Source organism: Epargyreus clarus, unplaced genomic scaffold (assembly GCF_041222505.1).
Source record: "Epargyreus clarus isolate Ecla_fem2 unplaced genomic scaffold, WU_Ecla_fem_2.2 ptg000010l, whole genome shotgun sequence".
Classification (NCBI taxonomy): Eukaryota; Metazoa; Arthropoda; class Insecta; order Lepidoptera; family Hesperiidae; genus Epargyreus; species Epargyreus clarus.
This window is the reverse complement of record NW_027332218.1, coordinates 11,774,708-11,800,698: the sequence shown is the minus strand read 5'-3', so window position 1 is coordinate 11,800,698 and position 25,991 is coordinate 11,774,708. Positions and strand designations below refer to the sequence as shown.

General features: G+C 34.6%; 1 protein-coding gene across 2 annotated transcripts in view; it reads right to left on the bottom strand.

Moving 5' to 3' along the window:
* ss (aryl hydrocarbon receptor spineless) overlaps positions 1–25,991 on the bottom strand; it is a 144,981-nt gene that overhangs the window by 36,972 nt on the left and 82,018 nt on the right. Inside the window, exon 2 of one of the 2 annotated variants that reach the window (XM_073077466.1) lies at positions 23,825–24,015. The gene's annotated coding sequence lies outside the window, so the exon portion shown is untranslated. Of the gene's footprint in view, positions 1–23,824; positions 24,016–25,991 lie in introns of those variants that run through there. The other variant, XM_073077465.1, reaches the window with a different exon arrangement.

Here is a 25,991-nt window from a genome sequence, read left to right as displayed (position 1 = left end):
TTAAGATAATTGTAATTGATACAGTTAAAAACATAAGTAGTGAAGAAATTGTAACCGTTTCCCTAATAAATTGCTAAATAGGGTTGTACTAACAACAACTGATTTTAGTTTCAACAATACCTATTAAATAAAAATTAAGGCATCATAAAAAATGGCTAAAAAGGGTTATTACAACTGATTTTAGTTGCAATAATCTCCATTGAAAAACATTTGTTACATCATGTTATTTTTTAGTTTAAGATACATCATATATAAATACCTATAATTTCCTCAAAAAATAGAAAGATGGTAAATCCGGGTCTCGAAATATCATTATCCCGAAGAATTTCTAAATGCTTAAGAGGAATTAAGTATCTATCATTTTGCTTTAATATTAAAAAAATTGAAGGAAAATGTAGAGAAATAATGGTATTATCATTTTATATTTAAGGCGAATGAGGACAATAAGTACAATAACAAATTGACAGTTGTGGGTACTACCGGATCATATACTTCAAAGAAATTCCTGTAAACTTGTTAAAGACATATGAAGTCAAAACTATGTACGTGGAAAGTTTATACTTAATAACACACGTACGCACTTAAAAAGACTGAAAATAACTCATTTATAATTAAGACGTAACAAACACAAACGTAATTAAATGCATTCAGAGAAGCTAATTAACGTTTCCGAGTTCGTAACCTTTATCATTACTGTCCTTTATTTATTTACAATTTAAAATTGTATTTTAAACAACTATATTTCTCCGTTGACATTCGATCGGTTAGATTTGGACCGAATCCTCTCAATTAAACAACAGGAGCGGTGAGATAAAATTAAAACTTAATTAAAACTCCATAACGTTGTAAAAGAAAAAACAAAAACGAAACAAAAAGTGAAAACAGAGGCGAGCGGAAAGAGCACCGTGAAGCATGTTGTTGGATTACGCAGGGTTCTGTAGGATTTTCAAAAAAATCTGTTTTCTCGTGTAAAATATTAAATCTTATGATTTTTTCCTTATGGATGTAAGAGAGGTAATCGTATGTGTCTAATATTTTTGAGTAAAAATATTTTCATGTTTGTTTATGGAACGATAATTAAATCTATGCAATTATTTACTCATAAAAATATATTGCTATAAAATATATTCTCCACACACATTGTCTTTCGTACAATTTTATTATGATAATTGAAATGTTTATGACGTAGACTCGTCAAGTGCTTTTGTTTTATTATATTGAGGTAGTCAACGAGCATACAGTCCATGATAAGTAGTCACTTCCGCCTATAGACATCCGTAACTACAAATAAGATTAGAGTTTATCTGAAGTAGGCCATGCATATGTTATCTTTAAGGTCTTAGTTAGTATTCTCCGGTTCAGAATAGTAACGCTTAACACTATTTCTAGGCAAACATTTTGTAGTAGTTCCTCCGACGAGATACATACTCTACTGCTCCTATTTTTACCATTATTTCAACGTCTTCAGAAAAAGTAAAGAAACATTCGCGAATAGTACTCTTAGTATGAGTTTTTACGTTTTTACAAAAATGACTGTTTGTGTATTTGTTTACGTATTTCCCATACATTTCCAATCACTTCTGATACAGTCCGCTAGGGGTGCTGATTGGAAATGTATGGGCAAATACGTACAAATATAAAAACAGCCATTATTGTAAAAAAGTAAAAACTTATAGTAATGGTACAGTTTTGAATCTTCAAGCCACAATACCAACTTCTCAGTGAACAACAGTCACTTGTTCGTCCAACATATTTTTGTCGTTGAATTATACAACAAGTACGAAATGCGCGGAATGAAATGTACGAAATGCCACTCACGGAACCCTAAAAACAAAAACGAGCGGTAGGCGAGGCGTAAAAACATTTTGTCACCAATATCGCGCCAGTCGTGACTTGAGTTGTTCTCACTCGTTTTTGTTTTGCGAATCCCTTCGTAATGTATCTCCGATTCGCTTTTGGGATCACAACACCGGTTTATAAGGTGTTATTGGAATGCGGTATGCTTATTTTAAAGAGAAATGTAGCATCGTTAGAGGATTTTATTGTATTTGAATGATAGAATATGTATTGTTAGATCGGGAATGTAACCACCACACCTATTTTTAGTGTGAAGCAGTTCTTGTATTTCTGTGGATGGATGTGAATGTTACATACTTTCATTTATGAGGGAACCATCTTAGTTTTCAGGAGTAGCAACGAAACTATTATAATTGGTTTCAAGGAAAATTCTAGTTATATATGTATGTACGAGTATGTTGCAGTAAAAGGGCATTCAGTCCACCTGATACTTAATCACTGCTGCGCACCGACTCAATATAGGAAAGGGGTTCTATTTGAACCCGATCATTGATATATTCGTACTCCTGAACACTAATATGGTCGCGTCAAATAAAATTGCCGACATCCACACCCATCCATCGAACGCAATTCCTTCACTCTAGAAATAACTGTAACCGTGTTACCTTCTCGATCGAATATACCCTTCACCATTATTTTTAACCATTCAATTAATGGATTGTCTCAGCCTCAAACTACAGTTCATCACCAACCAATTCTTGTCCCACTGCTGGGCACGGGTCTCCTCTCAGAATGAGAAGGTTTAGACCGTAGTCCACCGCGCTGGCCAAGTGCGTATTGGTAGATTTCAAATACCTTTGAGATTTTTATTTTTTTATATAAATCTCTCAGGTATGCAGCTTTCCACACGATGTTTTCCTTCACCGGTCAGGCAAGTGATAATTAATTTCTAATACGCACATAATTCTGGAAAATTAGAGGTGCGTGCCTGGGATTTGAACCTCGGACCCCTCAATCAAGAAGCCGAGTTTCTTAACCACTAGGTTAACACACCACTGCTTAACTAAATTACAGTTAGCACATATTAATAAAATATTTGAAGCCAGCTTGACGTTAAAAAACGTCAAATAGAATATCTTTAACGCCTGAAGTTATAAAACGAAGCCGTTTAACGTCAGTGGAACGTGGTGCATAACGGCAGAGCGGCACGCGGGCACGCTTAATGCCTGTTATCAGAGACATTGCTCGGCTACCTGGTAATATGGGATGCGGACGGGTCATAGACTTCTTGGTGTATAGACATGGCAGGGGAAAAGATACATAATATTTTTATTTAGTTGTGTGGTAGGAAGATGTGCGTTTATAGAGTTTTAGTTTAAGGGAAATAAGTGTGTGATATGTTATTAATAAGTCAGTTCTGGTGTTGGCAGACTACAAATGTTTAAAAGTTGTACCTATACGTCAAACTTTGTAAAATATGTATGTGTGTGTACAAACGGTCATAAATCCTTTTTAAAGTGAGATAATAGAAATATAAAAAAAACTCCAGTTTTTTTTAACCATATAGTTGTGAAAACAGTATGGTTGTGGGGAAAATACTTTTCACTGCCACAGCTATTTTTAAAATGAAGCAGTTTTAAATTTCGGTAGAAAGGTGTTTACGCCGGCAGACTTACACATAGAACATGTTATGTCTTATCAAAAAATGTGTCATATAAAAATCTATTAAACTGCCATTTCTATCCAATCACAACTCTATAGCATTATGTATGTCTCACTCATCCCGAGAGTGATAAATTCGGCCTCATTTGAATGCGACCGATTGTGATCGATGCGCCGCGTCTCGCGTTTAAACGACTTCTGTATAACTCACACCATACATACTTATACATATTAAACATATACAATTATACATGCATTGTATAATTGTAGTTTTAAAGAAACAGGTATGATAATAGTTTCAAAGCACTGTTTTCTTCTATGTGTACGTCATGTGTGATAGGATACGCCCCAACGATTTTTTTTTTATAATATAAGAGTAGCAGACGAGCATGCAGTCCACTTGATGGTAAGTGGCTACTGCCGCCCATGGACATCTGTAATCAACCCCAGATAGGATTAGATATTCCCACCTGACGTCGGCCACAGATGCGCCGCTACCCCTGAGGACTAAGCTGGAACGCCTCGGAAAAGTCTGTCTCCCTTACCACACCCTTCATACCTATTCTTAGACCTACTGAATATGCATATAAAATTTGGTGAAAATCGGTAAAGCCGTTTCGGAGTTGTACGGTAACTAACATTGTGACACGAGAATTTTAAACCTGCATACCTGAGAGATTTATAAAAAAAAAATCTCAAAGTTATGTGAAGTCTACCAATGCGCACTTGGTCAGCGCGGTGGACTATGGCCTAATCCTTCTCATTATGAGAGGAGACCCGTGCCCAGCAGTGGGACAGTCATGGGTTGACGATGAAGTGCGATGGATTTTAGGCTAAAGATTTTGGCCATAGGCCATATACCTACCATAGAGAGATGGTCTCACTCTGTCTGTCAAATCTGTCTTACTGTTAAATCACATTAAGTCTATGCACAACAGTGGACTTCAACAGAAGATGGAAGTAACATCCGTGAACCATCGTAAGTTGGAAGTGAAAACGTTATCAGTGCCGTGTAGATCTATCTGAGCTAGTGGGTTGCACGGTACGCCGCCGCTTGGTCTCGCAAGGAAAGTGTGCTATTATGTTGTTTAATTACTCCTCTCTACGTTTATTATATTAGACGTAGCGTTATCTATAATAACCGTTTGGTTTGTGAATATCAGCGTGGTAAAATACTTTTGAAAGAGGGAGAATGTTTTGTGGTTCGACCCCGGAGCTTATAACATAATAACAGTGTTAAGCGCTGTTGTGTTCTTTTTTCAATGGTAGACATATTTATTTGAGGTGTTCCAGCTTAGTCCTCTTGAATAGCAACGCATCTGTGACCGACTTGAGTCAGGATTTTAATCTCACCTGGAGTTGACTAAAGATACTTACCATTAGGTGGACTGCAAGCTCGTTTGTTACGTCTATATTAGAAAAAAATGTTTTCCTCATAACAGTAGTATAGCGTTGATGTGTTCTGAGCTCAGAATAACTATAAAGTATAAATACGTAATAAATAAAGTATAAAAAAGCATTGGGCTCAAGTTAGAACATTAACAGTATCCGATATAGGGCGAACAGTAATATTTCAAGATAAGTTTATTTTATCGATTGAAATCACAAAGGCTGAATGTTCATTAGCAATATTACAAGTAGTGTTTCATTTTAGTTCATAGGGTAAATAATGCATCTATAGATTTATAGGTTTATATTAAATTACAATTCTTTTTAGCCTCTTATAAATGACCTATCATAGGCGGTATTCACTACTCACCATCACGAGGGCTGCATGCTCGTGTTTGCTCAACTTCACAAAAAATACTACAAATTGTTTTAAGATATTTTTAAAGTTATAAAAGATATAATATGAGATAAATAAACCACTTAACGCTTTAGAAAAAAACGTTAATCGTTAACTAATTGACGTTTATACTTAATAAATACAATTTTGGACGTAAAGTGTCAGATATTGAAGTGACGTTTAATTACGACGGATGCCGCAATAGTAATTACTGTCCAATAATTCCATAGCAAACCATCGTGTAATTGGATAGTTTTTCTCGGCTACTTTCATTTTTTCCACAAGTATAGCAATCGTACATCTAGAGTAGTAGGGAGGCAATAAGATAGAGTCCTAATATAATTTAGCAAATGTGTGTGAAGCATTCGTGGTTTGATATCTATTTTATTATTACTCTCGTTAATTTACAAAAATATTCATAAGATCTTTAAAGATCACTAAATTATTGAGATTAACTTAATAGATGAATTATTCCTGTATTACTTTTGAAAAAAGGTACACTGTGCTGGCCATGGTCCATCATGCGAACCATATGCGAATTGGTAGCTTTCACATACCTTTGAGATTTATAATGAACTCTCAGACGAGTTTTCCTCACGAATTCTTCCTGAACCATTGAAACAAATGACAATTACCTTGTAACATCAAAGGTGCATGTCCGGAATTTAAAGCTTAGACTTCTGATTGAGAAGCCATGTTTCAAGCCATTACGCTGTCATTTGTATAGAAATTATTACCAAAAGAAGAATACTACTACAACCCTGTCCAGAAGGTTGAAAACAAAGCACAAGGGCCACGAAAGCAGAATGCGACCAATACAACTTTATTAGCTAGCAAAGGAGGATGCAGTCCATCTGTAGTCCACAGATATCTGTAGATAAGACGGATTTTAAATGAATATAAACATGCACGCATACATACATACTTACACACATTCATACATATATTCGTACATATACACTATATACGCTAGACAAACATTAAGTCTGTGTATGTACGCAGTCGGGTAAAAACCAAAAAGTGGCCTAATAACTTGAAGGAACAAAGGACAATGTCCACTAAAACCTCGAGAGATGGCCACAGCGGCAGTTCTAGCAATTACACTAGAAAGCATGCACCGAGAGAAAACAGAATGCGACCAATGCAACATCTACAGTATCATACACACAATTATGCAATTACCGCGCAGCTTGAGATTCTTGGCAAGTATCGCGCTGGTAAATGTCACGTGGTAATAATGTACGGGAATTCCGGTTTTTACTGGATTTTTCGAATATCCCGCTCGGGTCATTAAATTAAATCGGTCGGTTTAAGGGCATTTTTTATAAATAAACGAGCATGTTGTCCAGCTGATAAGTGGTTGCTGCTGGTCATGGACATCTGTAGTAAACCCCAGATAATATTATAATGTAACTTGAAGTTGGTCATAGATGGGTTACTACTAAGGACTAAGTTGGAACGTCTTAAAAATGTATGTCTTCCGTACCACACCCTGTAGTAAACCTTAGATAGGATTAAATACTCCTACCTAAGGTGGGACACAGATGCGCCGCTACCCCTGAGGACTAAGTTGGAACACCTTAGAAAAGTATGTCTACCATTCCCTTCAAACCAGAACTCACCAGCACTTAACACTTTTTTTTATATAATATAGGAGTAGCAGACGAGCATGCAATCCACCTAAAGGTAAGTGGCTACTGCCGCCCATGGACATCTGTAATCAACCTCAGATAGGGTTAGATATTCCTACCTGAGGTCGGCCACAGATGCGCCGCCACCCCTGAGGACTAAGCTGGAACGCCTCGGAAAAGTAAGCCTCCATTACCACACCCTTCAAACCGGAATACAGCAGCGCCTAACACTGCTGCTATTATTGTAGAAATAGGTGTGGCGGTCGTGCCGCCGGAGTCGAACCACAAAGGGTTCTACCACCTTCACTGCTATTATTAGGCCAAAATAAACATACTACGACTACTTAATGTTTGCGACAGTAAATGATTCCAGAGTGACGTCATCAAACGTAGGCTGGCCACACATAAATTCCTACGCAAGTTGGAAATTATAATAGAACCAGTTCAAAACAATTCCCGTAGGCGTCGTACAAACGAATAAATACGCAGGTGCTATGAAATTGATATTTCACACCAGTTAATTATAATTAATTAAAAACAAAACAAAGTTGACCTAATTAATTGCATTGTCTTGTAACATCAACAATTTCTATAAACCAGGGATTCTCAATCTTTTTCCATGTATCATTATTACATTTTAAAACAAAGGCGAATTTCTTTATTACTCTGATTATAGATAAAAATAAAATAGAATTATAAAAGAAGTATTAAAAAGAAGTAAAACATAATTATTATTAAATAAATTCGTCGGGCTTGTTTCTTTTGTATTTATTGATTATTTTTTTCTTATATTTAGCTAAGCTAACATTACATAAACCTTACGTTACGCGTACCCCTTACGATTATATGGCGTATCCCCGGAGTACACTTTTAGAACCACTGACTATAACCATTCCATTAGACGCGTTAAAATACAATTTCTATAATAACTCATAATAATTAGAGTGTACCGAATACAGGATAATTATATAGAGTTGTAGAGTCTTAAACGAAATTGCTTTTATCTTCACTGACAGTGATAGGCATGAAATGTCTATATATAATTACAACATATCGATAATTATAAAATTAACGGTTGTCTTTTTTAATAGAGAGTGCAGTGAAATGTATAAACATGTTCATTGGAGCGTGTGCGAAAATTATGTTTAAAATTATATAAGTGATCGTTATGATAATTCATTGATTAATTAATGAGTTTACAAAAGTATTTATCATTATCAACCTTGCCTATTGCCACCCTTGCCATTGTCTCACTGCTGGGAAAAGGTCTACTCTGAGAATGAGAAGAATTTGGCCATAGTTAATCAATTGGTTTAACGGAGAACTAAAAGATCTTGGAGAAACCTGCGTACCTGGGAGATCTTAAAAGTTTTCGAAGGTATGTGAAGTCAGTTCACACTTGGCCAGCGTGATGGATTATGGCCTAAATCCCTCTGACTTAAGAGGAGAACCGTACCCTTCAGTAAGACAGAATGAATTAACATCACACATCTAACTAGTCATAGCACCCGATATTGCTTGATTTTGGAGATCAATTTTCAATCTATATCAGCCTGAATTACGCGCGATTCTTACTAAAATTAATGTACATCGTAGGTACATCCTAATTACCGTAACGAATAATTAGCAAACAGAAAATTAATTTTATTTAAGTATAAAAAAGTGAATTTGTCTCGCTTTTTAACAACACTTGCCACGGGTCGTTGCCTGATGATTTAATTATATCCTAGACCACATAAATGAATGTCATGTTTAACATAAAACAACCATATTTTATTTCCGTGCTTTTAACTTAATTAGTTAGTACAGTAGTTTCAGTTCCAAAACATGATATAGGAATATTTTAAAGAAATAGTGTGTCCCGAATTACTGAATTGAATTAATTATTTTTTCTGAATATGTCAAAAACCAACCAACTAAACCTGTCAAAATAGATTTGAAAATTAAGTTTTTATGTACAAAGTTTTATCTAAATCCTTACATCTGATAATTTATTTAAATAAGAGTAAATACAATGTACCTATGCATCTTTTAAATAGTATGTTTGCTTTAAAAATATAATTATTCGTAATTTAATTTTGCAGGCACCATTATCTGTTTTTAAGAACACACGCTCGTAGCTCCGGATTAGATTCCCGGTTAGGTATACATTTGAGTGTTGAATTTAAGCTTTTCTAAGCTTTCCTAAATTTGTGTGTATTATTTTCATCAACGCAAATTCGTAATAAAAGTCGTCGGCGCTCCTGGCAAGATTTGACGTTTGCGCTCTTTCTAGAAACACGTACAACAGCATTGCATCGACATACATAATATATGAGGTTAAAGCATAAAAACCGACAATCACAAGTGACATTGTAACTTACTCCTCTATAGTAATGCATCTGCGACCTTCGACAGAACTCCAGTTCTATATAGGATTGATTACAGATGTCCATAAGCAGCAATAACCACTTAACATCAGGCTTGGTCCTTTGGCACATAAAAAGTACATAAAAAGGAAGTAAACTTATATTGTGTTAGGATATAACGTCAAAGTGCGAATTTGTAACGCATCTAATGTAATAATAATGGTCGTAGGTAGGTGTAGCTTTACTCATTAGCATAAACTCATTAAGCGTCCACCTTACATAAATAACTTTAATATGTCGCATAAAATATGTTATGTCGTATAGATATGATATTCATGGGGTTAGTTTATGACGAGATAGAACAAATACGAATAAGGGTTGAAAGGTAATACCAGGTTGTAATTAAGGCTTTTTTGTACGTAACGAAATAAGCTACTGTCGACGCATTTATATCGCCCTGAAAAATGTAAATAAAATTATCGTAAGTTTTCAAATTTTTTTATTGACATAAAGTCAATTTGAAAACTTTTTTCGTAATATAAACAAAGTAGACTTTATTTGCCATTTTTAGTGCATATGGACAAAATAATTTAAACCTGAAATTGGTAGACGCACAGCTATGCGACTGGACGAAAATATTTTTCATTTATGCAATGTCTTCTTTGACCAGGTGACGAAGTGATATCTTCCAAAGGAGCCATAAATATATGAAGATATTCTCTATACACGGCAATGTGCGTATGGCATCGCAATTGGATTAAAATCATTTTCTCTGTGTTGTGTTGTAAGATTGATACATGAGATGAACTTGAATGTTTTCATCTACTCTGTCACTGACATCCACAGTCTAGCTGGATTAGCTAGTAAAATCTACAGACATCACTATTCACTATCTTCCTTTTATACTATAGACTTACTGATTCATTTACTCTATGTTAATCCATCGTTACTCAGACGAAAGCTCTGGCCATAATTCAATGCGAAAATTGTTTATATACGAGTATCTATAGTAGAGTCGATGTTTATGTCAGTTTGTGAAACGTAGCGCTACACAAACAAGTTCCATTCCAAAATATTTACGAAAATATTGCTCACAATTTGGTTATAATAAAATTTTCGTGGTACGTCAGAGCGCCGTGGATTTGTATAGAGTTGTTAATAACACCGCGATTTGTACCGATACTTTCTTCGCTGTGATTTTTAGTGTTATTTACAGGGTTATTATTTACCTTTTTTAATGTTTCATTGCTTATGTGAGTGTGTTTATTAAAGAACATTCCTATGGGAAAAATTTAAACGTTAAAGAGATATATTACTAAAAAGAAATTACTAACTAATGTTAAGCAGTAAAAAATAGGTTTAATACAATGTTTACAAAATAAAAAATATAGGGCATGACTCATTTATTAGAAAACATTAAAATAATTAACCCTTGATTCGGTTTAACAAAGGGTAATAAAGTTACCCACTGTCTAAGGCATACCACTTTTATAACTACCCTGACAAGCAAGTATCTTAGTACAATTAAGTATAGTTATAACACAGTCATTAATTTATTTGCACAGGTCGTTTTAGCAACATTGTTGAAACAATGCCGATATTTTCTTTTACCTCATTAAATACATAGTAGTCAGTTATGATCGTCAGTTAACACTTAATATCGGGCGGAGAGCAGTTTCTTTTTCATTTAAAACTTAATTAACTATGCCTAGAATTAGTAGCAGTAGAAAAAATAGTATTTTTTTGTAGTTATAAGTTACGAAGAATTAAGTTTTATAAAACGAATTTTACATAACACACATTAAATAACTCTATTTTGTTAAAATTTCCTCAAAGAAATATATAATTTTAAGACAAGCCATATTTTTTATTTCTCCACTGTCAATTTTAAATTAATTAAAAATAAATAAATAAATAAATAGATGATTGCAGATTACTTTAATTTCTCTCTGCAGGGCAGATTCATAGTACTCTCCACCGCTCCAATGTGAATTGGTGGAGAATAATTCGTTTGATTCGAGGGGGTATTCGCAACTCTATACAAATATTTTCACTTTCATAGGGAAAGTTCGGTCACTGCCGAAATTCTGTCACGCGATTCCCCCATTAAGTGTTGTTTCACCCCCTCCCCTCCAAGGAGCAGGCGAATTTTACAAACTACCCCACGTAATTTCGTTGCCCCTATACATAGAGGGTAGTTTTTTATGCGTCTCATTGGTTGTTCAGCTTTCAAAGGATATTTTTACGATATGCAGTTTTATGGCAGTGATTTTTCATAACGAAATTGTTAAATTTACATATTTTTGTTTTTGTAATGTATAATACTCGATCTATATAATAAATATAAAGTCTGTCTGTCTTTTAAATTTGTTATTTCGTAATATTACGAAGCGTTTTTATTGTATGTCTGTGTTATTGAGTTCATATTAGGAATACGATTATAAACAGTGGTAGAACCTTTGAGGATAGTTTCCGAAGGCACCATCGTCACACGTATTTCTGCCTTATAACAGAGTTAAGTCTGTTGTATTCTGATTTTAAGAGTGTGGCAAGGGAGATCCAATGTATCCAAGACGTTCCAACTTAGTCTTAAAAGTTGTTACTTAGTACTTAGTTACGAGTATATCAAAGAAACGTGTTAAAAATATTAAAAAAAACAACAGTAAACAAAGATATAGTTAAAACTTGTTTACCACTAAGTCTATGGCACTAGTTAGCCAGTATAAAGCTTGTAGGCCCACTGCGCACACTATCGTGTGTATTGACTGAGTACATACAGGGTGTTACATATGCAACAAAGTTTTGAATAATTATGAAGTTACAAACGATGTGGCTAGTAATACGCGTGTAGTGTAATTGTATAGAGTCGCTATATGCTTATGTACCCAAGATTAAAAATTCTATCTACTTTATCATCGAATGCAGTTATAGCCTACGAGTTAAAACTCGGTCTCTTTATCCGGGGTCCAAGGTTTGAATCAGACATGCAAGTCGAATTTGTCAAAGATATGTGTGTTTATCGTTGTTATACTAATTATCATTTGCAATAATAGCGAAGGAAAATATCATGTACACGCATGAGATTTCATTATGAAAAAATCTTGAAGATATGTGAAATCTACCAATGCGTACTTAGCCAGGGCGGTGAATTATGGTCGAAATCATTCTCTGAGAAGACTCCCGTGCCCATCAATGGGACAATAATGAGTTGACAATACATCTGTGATAGACTTAAGATAGGTAAGAAAATCTAATGAACACATTTAGGTATAGGTAAAGTCTTTCAAGAATTAGAATGTCAACTTCTTTAATAATAATGCCCGTTATACTTCATAAGTTTTACGTCGTAACCTTTTCAAACCTGTCAGTTTATCCGACAAACTCCAACCAACACATCTGAGTTATAATTGAGTTGTAAAATAATTTCTATCCTATTTCTTGTTTAATTAACCATCACCCTGTATGAGTGGGGCGGTGACGGCGCCCGCCCGCCATGCGCTTCGCACTTATAAAATATAAATAGGCTTTTGTTAACGTAACTTGTACACCCTATATATCGCACGGGGCTTTGTGTTTGAGGAATAATGCATTAAGTTAGGTTTGATACTTGTCCTTTTATTCGGGAGGTCCGAGGATCAAGTCTCTGATACCTTTTTGTTAGTTATGTAGCTTACACTTACATTTTAGCCTTTGCTATAGGAAATCTGCAAACTAAATTCTGAAAAAAGATATGAAGGGTATTTTATGTCTACTAAATGGCACTTGGCGAGTGCGGTGGACGATAATCAGGCCCCTCTCGCGCTGAAAGAAGACCCATGCCTAGTAGTGGGATAGTAGTGAGTTGGTAGCGTGAAGTCTGAAGCGCAGTAGTATTAGCGCAGCTGTAGTTTGTGTAACCGTTAATGATTTATTGACGGGTGACTGCTCGTGGCTAACATCTTTGACTGCGTAAGAAGAATTCGTTAAGTTCGTCATTGGCAGCAGTAGCCTAAGATATGATAGACGTGCCTTTTGAAAAGCCTATGTCCAACATTGGATTAACGTGGCCTGAAGGTCTGTAAGTTCTACCAACTCTCGTCGTTAAAACTTAACTCTAAATTTTGTCAACTCTCTTCGTTGTTAAAACTTAGTAGCCTCGTAGCTGTCAAACTAGATACTGCAGTAATTTAGTAACAGTTATATCAATATAAGTTACACGGGAGTCGGCTTAGTTCAATTTGTTTTGACATAAAGCCCCAACTGATGCTATTATAAACGGGAACTAGTTTATGAGTAGGTACTAAAATATGAATATTCTTGAATAGGTTCTTATAACTGTTAATCGACATTTTGCATATTGCCAATGTTATATTTCATAGATACGTTTGTTGACTAAAGGACTTGATACGTGTTGTGTCGTGTCGTGTGATGGTTTGATGTCGGGTCGTGTGTAAAAAAATCACGATACGGCATCGTATGACGTGGAATCTTGTGACGTTGTATAGTGTGGCGTCGTGGAAATCTACGTAGTCTTTCGCAAAAAAAACACGACCCGGTGTCGCAAAGTGGAACGTCATAATGTCATATACAGATTCGTTGTATACTGCATGTAAAATGCAGTAACTTTTAGAACCATTTTATTTTACTGTGAGTAACGTTAATTACTTTCAGAAATAATAATGCAGAACAGAAACTCCAATATTCGTCTTGGAAATCTACGTAGCGCGTAAAAAATCACGGTATGGCGTCGTGGAGTGACACACTTTTGAAAACTTTATAATGAAATCAAAATCATACACTTCTCCCGAAACGTTTGAAAAACAAATACCTACCGGGCGCCGTCCACCTAATATCATTTGAAATACTCAGCTTATATTTTACCAGCCCTTTGCATTTGCACTACTCAGTTTCCATTCGACCGCCTCTAACCACACTCGAATAAGCACTTAGCAGTACAAAGATTGAACGGTCAAACTTAAGCCTATCGTGAAAGCCTCGCTGAAATTCAAGGCACAACAGTAAATAAACATTGCAGGCCATTCTCGCGCTTATAAAAAAGCTATTAAAAGCCAATTTGGCCTGAGTCAGCCGAGGCGACGACGAATATATAATTGATCTGATAAACGTCCAACTTAAAACACCTTTTAGTTTTATTCGATTTTTTTACAAGGTTCACTGTTTGTGGTAATTCAACGATCTTTAAGACATTGTGGGATCGTCAGCGAGTAGCTAGTAGCGAGATAACAGAGATATTCTTATGTTATTGATACTTTTAATTATTTTAAGATGACGGGGCCGTTTTAAGATGGGCGAATCCTTCCTGACTGCGAAGGTAGCACAAATTCATACATTACTCTACCGCCCAAGTGGCTTTACAGATTTTATCATAATGAGGTCGTTGGATTCGTTCAATCTATGCGAGTGATACTGACTATATTTCATAGGAGTCCAGGTTTTTTGGTTTTGTAGAAATTCTGTAGTTGAATTATATCAGTGCCCAGTTTCAATACAGTATTTTGATTAGAAGAGTGAATACCAAACATTTCTGAGTCTTGTATTTACACAAATAATGCCGTTCATTATTCTTACAAAATTATATCAGTTTCTTTTAACAAAATAATCCATCGCTTATCGCTCACCATATGACAGTGAAACAAGTTAGTTATTCCCGTACCTACTCGCTTAAGGTGAAAGTTACTTTGACCCGTGAAGATAATACTTTTAATAGAACACCATTTCACTTTTTATCATTTTATGTATTTTTGTTCCTTCGATATCGCTGATTTATTTTTATTAAGTGGCCAAATTTAAAAGTTCGTTGGAAATAAAAATTAAAAAGAATATAAAAAGGATATAAAAATAAAAAAGAATAGACTGCAACTAGATATAAAAATAAAAAAGAACCGCTTTCTACACTCACAACCCCACATCAGGATTCCCTGTATCGTGGGTGCTATGGACACACACAGACAAATACATAAACACCAGACCCAGAAACAGAAACCTAAATTCATCATTTAGATTATCTGTTTGGCCGGGGATCAAACCTGGGACCCTCGGCGCGTCAGACCGGTATGGTGGCCGCTCCGCCACGCGGGTCGTCAAACTTCTACGCCGTATACTTTTTATGAAGTAGGAAACGAGCATGCAGTTCACCTGATGATAAGTGCTATGAACAGCCGCTATGGACATCGGCTATCAACCCCAGGTAGGTTTGGAGTCCTACATGAGGTTAGAGACAAATTAATACATTGTTACCCTGGGGACTAATTTGGAACGCCTCGTATAAGTGACTCTTCTTTCAAACAAGAACACAGTAATGGTTAAAACTATAGTAATTAGACAAAAATTGTTATGGTATTAACGCTTCTAGAATATAATCATATAAACATTTAAAGGTGGTAGAACCCGTTGTGGTTCGACTCCGGCGGCACCACCGCCACACCTATTTCTGCCTCATAACAGCAGTGTTAAGCACGGCTGTGTTCCGGTTTGAAGGGTGTGGTAAGTTACTCTATATTAGGGGAAACCTGAAGCGAAGCCCAGCAAACTGCTGCAATACTTTCAAACAATGTTGGATATTTTCGAAAAGGCTTTTGAAAAAAATTAACGCTACAAAATTTAGCCACTAACGGACACCCATCCCACTTTGTATATCGGCTGAGATCTACACCAACTGTAGCTGATGTACTTTATTACCTACATGTAAAAGAATGATTCATTACATATGTTTGTTTAGCAAGTAATTGTTAGACAGAACGATTAGCGTTGTACATCAACACCATAACGTTTTGTTTGCATCTTTCAATTAGCCACACAGTTGATAAAAAATAAGTAATTTTCCCTGAAGCCGTAATGACGCGAGTGAAGTCAGGGCGTGTCTCATGTATGCAGGGGTAGTCAACATTTATGGATGGGATTTTAATGTTAGAATCCTTGACTCAGCACCACCAATAGGTATAGTCTGCGTAAAACTGCTAGTCCGCTCTGCATATAAAAATGAATCGCGTCGCCATAGCAAATTGTATGACTACAACTGCTCGCAACCACTTCAGAGCAATCTAGAAATTTGGCGCGGACGATTTTGGTTTATAATTTGATTTTGCTTTATAATAGATGTTGCGGTTTGTTCTTATACGGGGAATTTAATTTAGTTCCTAGAAGTAGCAACGCATCTGTAGTCAACCTCAGACCCTAACTAGCTTCGATTACAGATATCATGGTCAGTTATGGCTACTTGGCTTCAGTTGATGTTTGTTACGTATGTATATTACTAAAAACTATATTAATACTAGCTGAACCGGCAAACGTTGTGTTGCCGGTTCAGCTAGTATTCACTGTTCAAAGAAGTGTTCTGCCTGAATCTGGCATTCAATTGATTGAAATCGAATCAAGAGTATTCTTTACATTTATTCACACCTCTACAATATATTTTTTTAATTGGTGACCGAATTATTGCCGCGTTGGATGTGGTACATATTAGATCTTTAGATTTTCGCTGAACCTTAGTATGTATTTGACTTCGCGAAGACCTGAGTCCTTAATAGTTTCTTTGTTATATCTACCCAGTTCTAAACTTTGCCTTATTACACAAAAACCTATAATTTACTTCTCTATGTAAATCCTGAAGGATCCAGAGCTACACAATCTACATGTTCAGAACCGCTGCCCCAGAATTTAATAACACGTCGAATTAAGCGCAGTAGAGCGAAACCTTTTTTCTTGCTCAGTCTATGATGGATTACTCCGCTTATCAAAGATTATTGTTTCACGAACCTTACTGAAGGAAAAACTACCAATTTGTCGTATCGAAAGCTTACTTATCGGGCACAGCGTAATTGTTTTCGAAATTCGAAAAAAGGGAATCTGATAAGGGAATTAATTTCTTGGGGTCGCAAGGGTAAATGTGTTATCGATTTGCGCCTTCCGCTGCCTTTTTAATTGCGTAATCTTTATTCAAAATGGCTGCAGAGGAATTAAAGTGAACAAAGCTTAACATCATTTCACCTTTAGAAGTGAAGATATATAGGGTGGAACTCGCGTTTCTAGCGAGTAGCAGTTTTTGCGCCTTTATTTAGTCCTTAGCCGTGTTAAAGCACTTGTAGTTGGCTTCAAGTAGACATTCTTTTCTATATGGAATTACTGGTGTAAGTAGTGACCACTTACCATCAGATATAAAAAAGACAAATCATCGCAAATCACCTTTTCAATTAGCATTGGCACTGCTTGTTGACGTATACTTAGCCGTAATTTAACTTTGAGATTTGTACCCAGCAGAGGGAATAGAGTTGGTCTGTAGCCAGCAATCGCAGTACTACTTTTCAAAAATCTTTGGTAACGGGACGGAAAAAGCGGAATTAATGTTCTTATTGATTTGTTACATTATATGGTATATGAAATACCGTATAAATCTATTTACCTCGAATAAGTCAGTTAAACCAAACTTCCTACAATCATTAAGTTTATTAAAGTACCTATCTACCGTTAAAGTAAAAAGGTCAAGGTTTCATCAGGTTTTATTATGATTCGGTAGTACGAGTAGTATAAGAAATGTATCGTTGCAATCAACGTGTTCCTGGCCCACTGCTGGGTGCGAGTCTCCTCTCAAAATGAGAAGGATTAGACAAAAGTCCATAGCGCTGGCCAAGTGCGTATTGGTAGACTTCACATATATTTGAGAATTATATATTTTTTAATTCTCTCAGGTATGCAGGTTTCCTTACAATGTTTTCCTTCACTATTAAAGCATGTGAAAATTAATTTATAATACGACCATAACTTAGAGAAATCAGAGGTGTAGGATTCGAACTTTGGACCCCTTGTTCAAGTTTCAACCACTAGGCTATCATTGCTTTCAAAAAGTATTGCAACCCAATTGGTAACTACTTCCGTACACCCATACAAAACAAATCCATTTCTTTCCTATTTACCTACGTTTCAGGTACGCATCGATAAATCTGAGTAACCATCGAATTAGCATGCAATCGATAGCTCTCTTCCGGCGGTGCTGGCTACGGGGTGGCACGGGGTTGGTACTATGAAGGGTAAGTTCGTAAAACTTCAGACTACGGTTGTAGTTGTAAAAGTCGATTCGTAGCGTACTTTTGTGATTGTAAAAATATGGTTTAAATTTATGTCGTGGACGCAAGGATGATGGAGATTTAAATAAATACTCAGTACAAGCTAAATTCAGTATTTGGATGTTGTTGCCCCAAGATCAACCTTGGACCTTTTCGTGTCAAATCCAACCTAGGTCCACTGGATCTAGGCCTGGATCCTGGACCACTGCGAACTGGTGAAGGACAGATATACCTTATTAAAGCAATGTCAAGCGCAGTAGTATATTTAATGTTATATAATATGTTTCGTGTGCTTATGTTTAATTCTGTGTATATTTATGTAATTCTGTAAAAAGCGATGTATATTTCTTCAGAGATGAAGCTTTCTTCACGATATTTTCCTTTGTGGCTAAAGTGTTATTACTAATACGCAGATATCTTCGACAAATCAAAACGAAGATTTGAACCCCAGACCCCCGTACGAGACTCCCGTTATGAGACACCGAATTTGAAACCACTAGGCACTTAAAAAGGCTACTTCAAATCCTTTGTCCATTGACATCTAAGACCTTAAAAAAAAGTCAAAGCAAATGTTCTGTAATTTTGTTTTAATTAGTACCGTATTACATCGCCCGGTAGCACCGTAACTCGATAACCGTTGCTCGGAACATTTTCACTTCATTTATCAGCGATGAGCACAACTTCTAAGAAACGTCCGATAATTTACCGGCTACTGGTACTCGGTGCCGATTTTTTGTTTTTTGGTACCCGAACTATTCAGCGCCCCGCTGCGCCGCGGCGAAAACTTTACGAATCGTGAGTCACTGTAATCGATGCTTCAACAATCGATTTAATTAGAATTATCGATATTTTTTAATGTACAGACATGTGCTTAAGTGGTTGGATTATTATTTTACAATAGGATTTTAATATAAGAGTTAGTGTTGGATTTGTATAAATTTTGCGAGTGCCACAAAATATTGCATTTGAAAGCAGTCGGGTTTCTTGTTTTTATTATAATTCTCTGATTTGTTTTATTTTACATTTGAATTAAACTTATTATTTAAATAGTGCTTCTAATTGAAGATTGCATTGATACAAAAATAATTCTGAAACATAAAAATATGTCCGTCTAATTAATTTAAATGGCACAAATAGTTATTCAAATTATAATAATAATTTGAATAACTATTTGTTATTCAAATTATTATTATAACAAATAGTTATTCAAATTATAATAATAATTTGAATAACTATTTGTGCCATTTAAATCCAAGTAACACATAATTATATTATTTTGAAAAAAATTAATACGTTGCTTTAAGTTCTTCTATCAGTAATGATAAGAACTTCAATACACGACTGTTTAATCATTCTTCTTTACAAGACGCATTTATGTACTATTGTTATTGAATAAGCGGATTTTTTACAATATACAATACGTGGATTAAAACAATATTTTACTGAATTTCACGCCCACTTCATTTATCAAAATTGATTTCTACTTGTATTCAATAGAATTGATTCTTATTATGTTTCAAGCAACTTATCACGCTCATAAAATTCATTAATAAACAGTTGTTATATAATTTCCAAGCTTAGACAATACAATGAAGGTAATTAAAGAAGTGATTAAAGCTGTTTTATTTTCTCGTTAATTTTGTAATGACAGGTCGGTAACCGGTAACTAATAATTCGTCTTTCGACACATTATAGTAAATAAGTTTTAATTGATTGAATCACGAAATGCATTTTTTATTTATTAAAATTCCTAGCTTCAGATTATTTGAAATTATTAGGTTTAAAAATATTTAAAGTGTATTTTATTTTAAAAATACAATTAATATTTTAATAAAAAATACACATTTATTAATTAAAATACAGAAACTGACAAGTAATGATATAAACAATATAAAATGAAAGTACCGCCAAGCTTCAATTTTTTAAATAAAATTAAATAAATTATTTTTATATCTTTTGTGTAATTTTACTAATTATTAAATATGTAGGACGTATTCGAAGAAATTAAAACCATTAAACACTTTTCTTAACGCCAGTACACTATCACTAACATACAGTCGCCGTCGTCGGTGCTTCCAATAAAGCATATACCAGTTCCCCCCCACTGATTTTTATATTCGGATCTCGTTCCGAATAAAATTATAAAGGGCATTAATAACTCACTCACTAAGTGATATATGCACTACTCGAGTATGCAAAGTAAGTATAGATTTACGCTTCCAATTATCGATCCGATGGTGTAGGCATTTGTTTTTGGGATGTGTTTGTTTAAGATGATTTTGAGGTTTTTGGGTTTGACCGTAATTTTGTAAAGTACATTCTTATGAGATGGGGTATTTCCTGAGGACGAACGACAAGGAGCTCTTTAATAAATGTAAAAATAATTTTAAAATTAAATAATAAATTGTGTCATCTGGCTGCTGTATGAGACGGTTACTGGAAACATAATTAGGGCATGTCAGTTATTACATTGTGTAGTTTTTAAATCAGTTATTAGATATGTATTCGGCACCATGTAAGTATTGTTTACACTTAAAAAACTATTTGTATAAAGTAAATCTTGTTATATCCTTTTTATTTCGACTCTAGCACTTTAGGATTTATGCACCAAATGTTTCTACTTTGTAACATACTGTTAAGCATTACTAATGTGTTGGTAGAGAAAACCACCTTTACTTAGCATTGCTTTGCATTAAGTAAAAAGTCCCTGCTACTATATTAGTCTGAAAATAAATAAAGAAAATCGAATTCACAAATGCACAAAGTCATGAATTCGAAGAAACAAATAAATCGAATTTTGAAAAACACAAAGATTCCCTTACCTTGAAATTACCTTAAGATATGCATAGACAATATCGATTAGATCGTAAACCAACAATAAATTACAGTTATCTTCGACTAGAAATACCCAATTAGCTACTGTTTCGTATGAAATATGAGAATTGGTAGTGATTGGGAGATTTCAGTAAATTTTCTCTTTATAAGTCTATATTTTGCTTGATTTAATACGAAATGATTAGGAATTTTGATTGGATCTTACAATAATTATAGTTAAGATTAAGTTTAAATATATATGTCACGTTAACGATCTTATATTTGCAAATCTATTGGAGAAAATAGAGAAAAAGACCATTCATTATATTATTTATCCTATAATAATTCATTTTTAAGAAGGGTTTTTTTTTTTAAATACAACATAAATTATAGGACGAAAGGGTTAAAAGTATAAGTATACTCAATAGACAATGTTATGGTAGATCGCTATATAGAATCGCATTATACAAATGCAAATTACGTACTAAGAACTGTGATTACAAAATTAAATTCAAATAAAAGCTAAGCATTACAATTACTGACAATAGATTCGCTACACAATTTACGAGGGCCAAAGCGCTACGCCTATTCAACTCGGTAAAGTAACGATAAGAAAATCTAAGCGCGCAACCGAGTATCGATTACGTTAGCAGAAACTCGAACGAGACCGAACCACCTCATTTATTAATACAGGGTGTAGATGTAATAAAATCGTTTGACAGAATTAAATACGTATCTCGAATCGCGTTTATAAGTAATCGATACATCGGTATTCGTATTCGGTATGCTCTAAGCTCGTTTTCGTTTTGTATTTGCTGATTTGAAGGTTGGGGTTAGTTGATTTTTGACGTTAATTAGAGTAGCATAGATTATTTGACGTTTAAAACTTATTTAAATAATTGATTGAGTAAAATATTTTGCTGGCTGGATATGATCAAATATTAACTTAATGATTTCAAAAGTTGCGGTAATAAAATTTTCTGTTTGCTAGAAATATACTCTAAATTTTGCTATTTTTCTCTAACCTCAAACAAATTTCTAGAAACTACTTAATCTACTAAGTTTTAGCTTATTTACCTACTTGAAATATTTTTTTTTCTACCATCGTTTCCACTTTTGAAGTAACATTAATAAATTAACCAGTGGCTCACTAAAAAGTCACTCACATAAAAAAAAGTTCTTAACCCTATACTTGACATTGTGCACTTAAATGCACATTAGAATCAGATTTTTTTTTTCGGATAATGCGACATCGAATCTTACTAATAATAACTGAAAGCGAATTAGCAAACGTTTCTTTATGTCAGAAAATGAAATCAATATCTATCTCGTTTACACATTTTAAATGGTAAACAAAATAGCGAGCCGTCATTCAGCGTCTGCGCAACGCTCTCTAAGAATCTTATTTTATCTGAAAGAAATTAAGTTATATGTACGAAATTTATATAATCTTACTTTCTGCAAGCTTTATGCAATGTTTTGGTGATATTTTTTTGAGATATAATGTTTTGAATATATAGTAATTCATGACTTTTGTTATGTGTGCATTAAAATGCACACTGCCAACGACATACAATATTACTGTTTGTCAATATTGTGTCTTTAAATGCACACTGCCAACTTTGCTACTATATACTAAGGTTCTGCACACAAGGTAGGGGGTTGGGTGAACAAAGTTCAGACAGAGTTTTTTTTTTTATAATTCATGACTGAAATTAATATTTCCCCGTTTCCACTAAATTCCCAGTCCTTAGCTTGCAATATTTTTTTCAGATGACTGGAGGCCGAAAAATTCTAGCTTTGGTATCTAAATTGCGTAATTAAATCGGATGTAGAATCCAGCAAATCCCTATAAAGATGAATTCCAGATGTCTAGGTCTCATAAAGACGTCCCTGAACTCAAGTTCTGTCCAATCAATAGCGTCTTCTGTCAAAAATGTAAACATCTCCAATAATGATGATTCCAGAACATCTGCAATATCAATCCCAGATAAAACCAAATTCCCACTTGAGGTCGGCTATAGATGCGCCACTAGCCCTGAAGACTAAACTAGAATGCCTCAGAAAAGTATATCTTCATACCACATCCTTCAAACAAGTGGAATAAAGTCCAATCATATGCTCAAATTTATATATATATTATAGGCCATTGTTAGTATTGTCCTCACAGATCCTGGACATCTTCGTTTGTAATTCCTGTTTGCTGTTTCGTCATGGGAACAGCGGTAAATAAAAATTATTGCCACTCAAAAAGTTTCGAGTCGCTTTATGTGGGAACTGTTTTTTTTGGGAGGAGGTCTTCTAATCTCTCAACTCAACTAAAATATCTCAACACTTGTTGACATGTCATAACTTCCGAGACTTATATCTTTAGTATTTTCAAAATGTATGATATTTTTTAATTATTTCTTAGTTTAGTGAGTACTTGGCGGTGTGCATTTAAAGACACATATTTTTTTCTCGTGAACCTGGCAGTGTGCACTTAAAGACACATACTATATTCTGAAAACTGAAATTCAGAGATTTTTTATTTTATTTTTCCTAATATCCTTATAACCCAATTAACGCAGGGAAGTAGCAAAAGTATAATTTTTTTAGGATAAAATTCTCTGCCAAGTATAGGGTTAAAGTCTACTTTAACATTGCTTGCTTAGTTAAAAATAGCTTATATAAAAGCTGCTTACTACAAAATAACTTAATACTGACTTATAATAAGCAAACACTAACCTTGAAAGTAGCTCTTCGTCCTCAGGTAGCTGACAGACAACCGGAGGATGGAGAGGCGGTCCAGCTTGCTCAGGATGTTCTGCTCGAAGGGCAGCAGCGACGCCAGGGTGTCCAGCTCAGCGTTCAAGCGCTCACGGTGACGTTTGCTTGGGTTACTCTTCGTTACCCCGTCCTTGGATGGAGGCTTGATGCTGGAACAAGATTATGAGGTTATTCGGGAACTTTTGTAACAATAAATATTTTTTGTTAACATTTGATTTTTGAATGTATAGAATGGTTGTGGTGCGTAATTTAAAAGAATAGTCCGAAATAATTTACACAACACACTATATTCTATAGAAAATATTTACAGTCAGGAGCGAAACTAAACAAACAATTAGAAATATTAAAATATCTTGAAACTAACTTGCATTTACATATACAATTTGACAAGTTACCGTAATTACATTATTTATTTTTCATAATAAATATTAGGTTTTAAACAGAGTGTACTATTAATAGTGGTAGAACCCTCTGTGGTTCGACTCTGGTAGCGCTACCTATTTCTGCCTGATAACAGCAGTGTGAAGCGCTACTGTGTCCTGGTTTGAAGGGTGTGATAACTCCTTATCCGAGGCATTCCAGCTTAGTCCTTATGCCTAACTGAGGTCAGCAACGCATGCGTTGGTACACCTTAAAAAAATTCTTGAGTATTACTCGCTTACTTTTCTAACCAGATCACAGTAGAACTTAACAACGTTTGTGACACAAAATCGACACACATCGAACCCGGGACACTGCGTGTTAGAGCTGTCTAGACTACTCGTGAAACTGAATATCAATTTCAGAAGGCAAGTTCAATTTACATACATCTGGTCCGATGACAGGATAGATTATAGCATACCGTTTATGAAGTGCGATGGGGATTAGAAAATATGAAGGAATCGTAATGGGTTAACTGAATTACGAATCGGACGGTAGCTGGTTAATTAGAACCGACTATTAACTGTTATTGCTATCCGTTAAGAGGTGGGTTAGGTCAGGAGTAAAACTTTAATCATCATTTTCAGCCCACGTTAGTCCAGTGGACATAGGTATGTGTGTGTATTTTTTTTTCCTTAATATATTATTGTCATGATCACTTGAATCTCACAGAAAAAAAGTTCAAACATGTCGTTAAACAAACGCTATGTAAAAAAGCGTACTATAAACAAAGTGATTATTTGACTGACGAAGCGGTGTGGTCTGAAGTATTTCCAGCTCAACATGTACCATTAGGTTAAGTTTAACATTGTAAAACATTTTTTTAAAATATGTGTGTTATGGAGTTTCTTTCGCCGATTCTTCTCCATAGCGAAACACCTTGTGAAGTGGTGGTAGTTGTATTGACATTCAAAAAGTGCTCTGTAAAGAACCTTTTTTGAATCAAAAAAAATGATTTGATTTGATTTGATTAATGTTTAAAGATTATTGAATACTTCCACTAAAAATACATACAGTCGAATACAAACCGCCTCCTTTTCGAAGTCGGTTAAAAGAAGGGTTTCGCTACTTCGCTAGCAATGCGTTTTAGTGGTCTATGGTAAAGAAATATTCTTCTGCTTCTAGTCCCTTAGTCTCTCGTGCTTAGTAACAAGTTTTGCCTACTCGAGTTCAAAATTTGACCATTATTACGTAGATAAATTGACAAATTTCAATGTTCACCTACCATAGTTTTGCCCTACCATACATATGGTAAATTTCGCCAAATTTATTTAAGATGATAGCTTTAAGTTTAAAAAACTAAAAATTTAATTGTAAAAAGGCAAGTTTAAAACCGTTGCCTAATAACTTGTATAATTAAATTTAGTACCTAATTAAAGTATCTATAATTCGATGTACGTAACAATTATAAAAATCAAGTAAACTAATAGAAAAATTACTATTTAAGTCATAAATATTATTATTATTAACTAGTTTTATAACCGTGCAGTTTGTTTATTCATTTTGTCAATTGTACTGTGTGTTGAAATGTACCTGAATAAAGTATTTTCTTTCTTTCTTTCGTTCTAAATGAACTTCTTTACAATTTTATGTTTTACTTTTAAATGAAAACCGCATGAATGGAGCGCGGTTTAACTAATGGTAAAAGATATATAACTCCATATAGAGTACAGTACGAGCTCCGGCTTGATTTCTACGTCCTTCT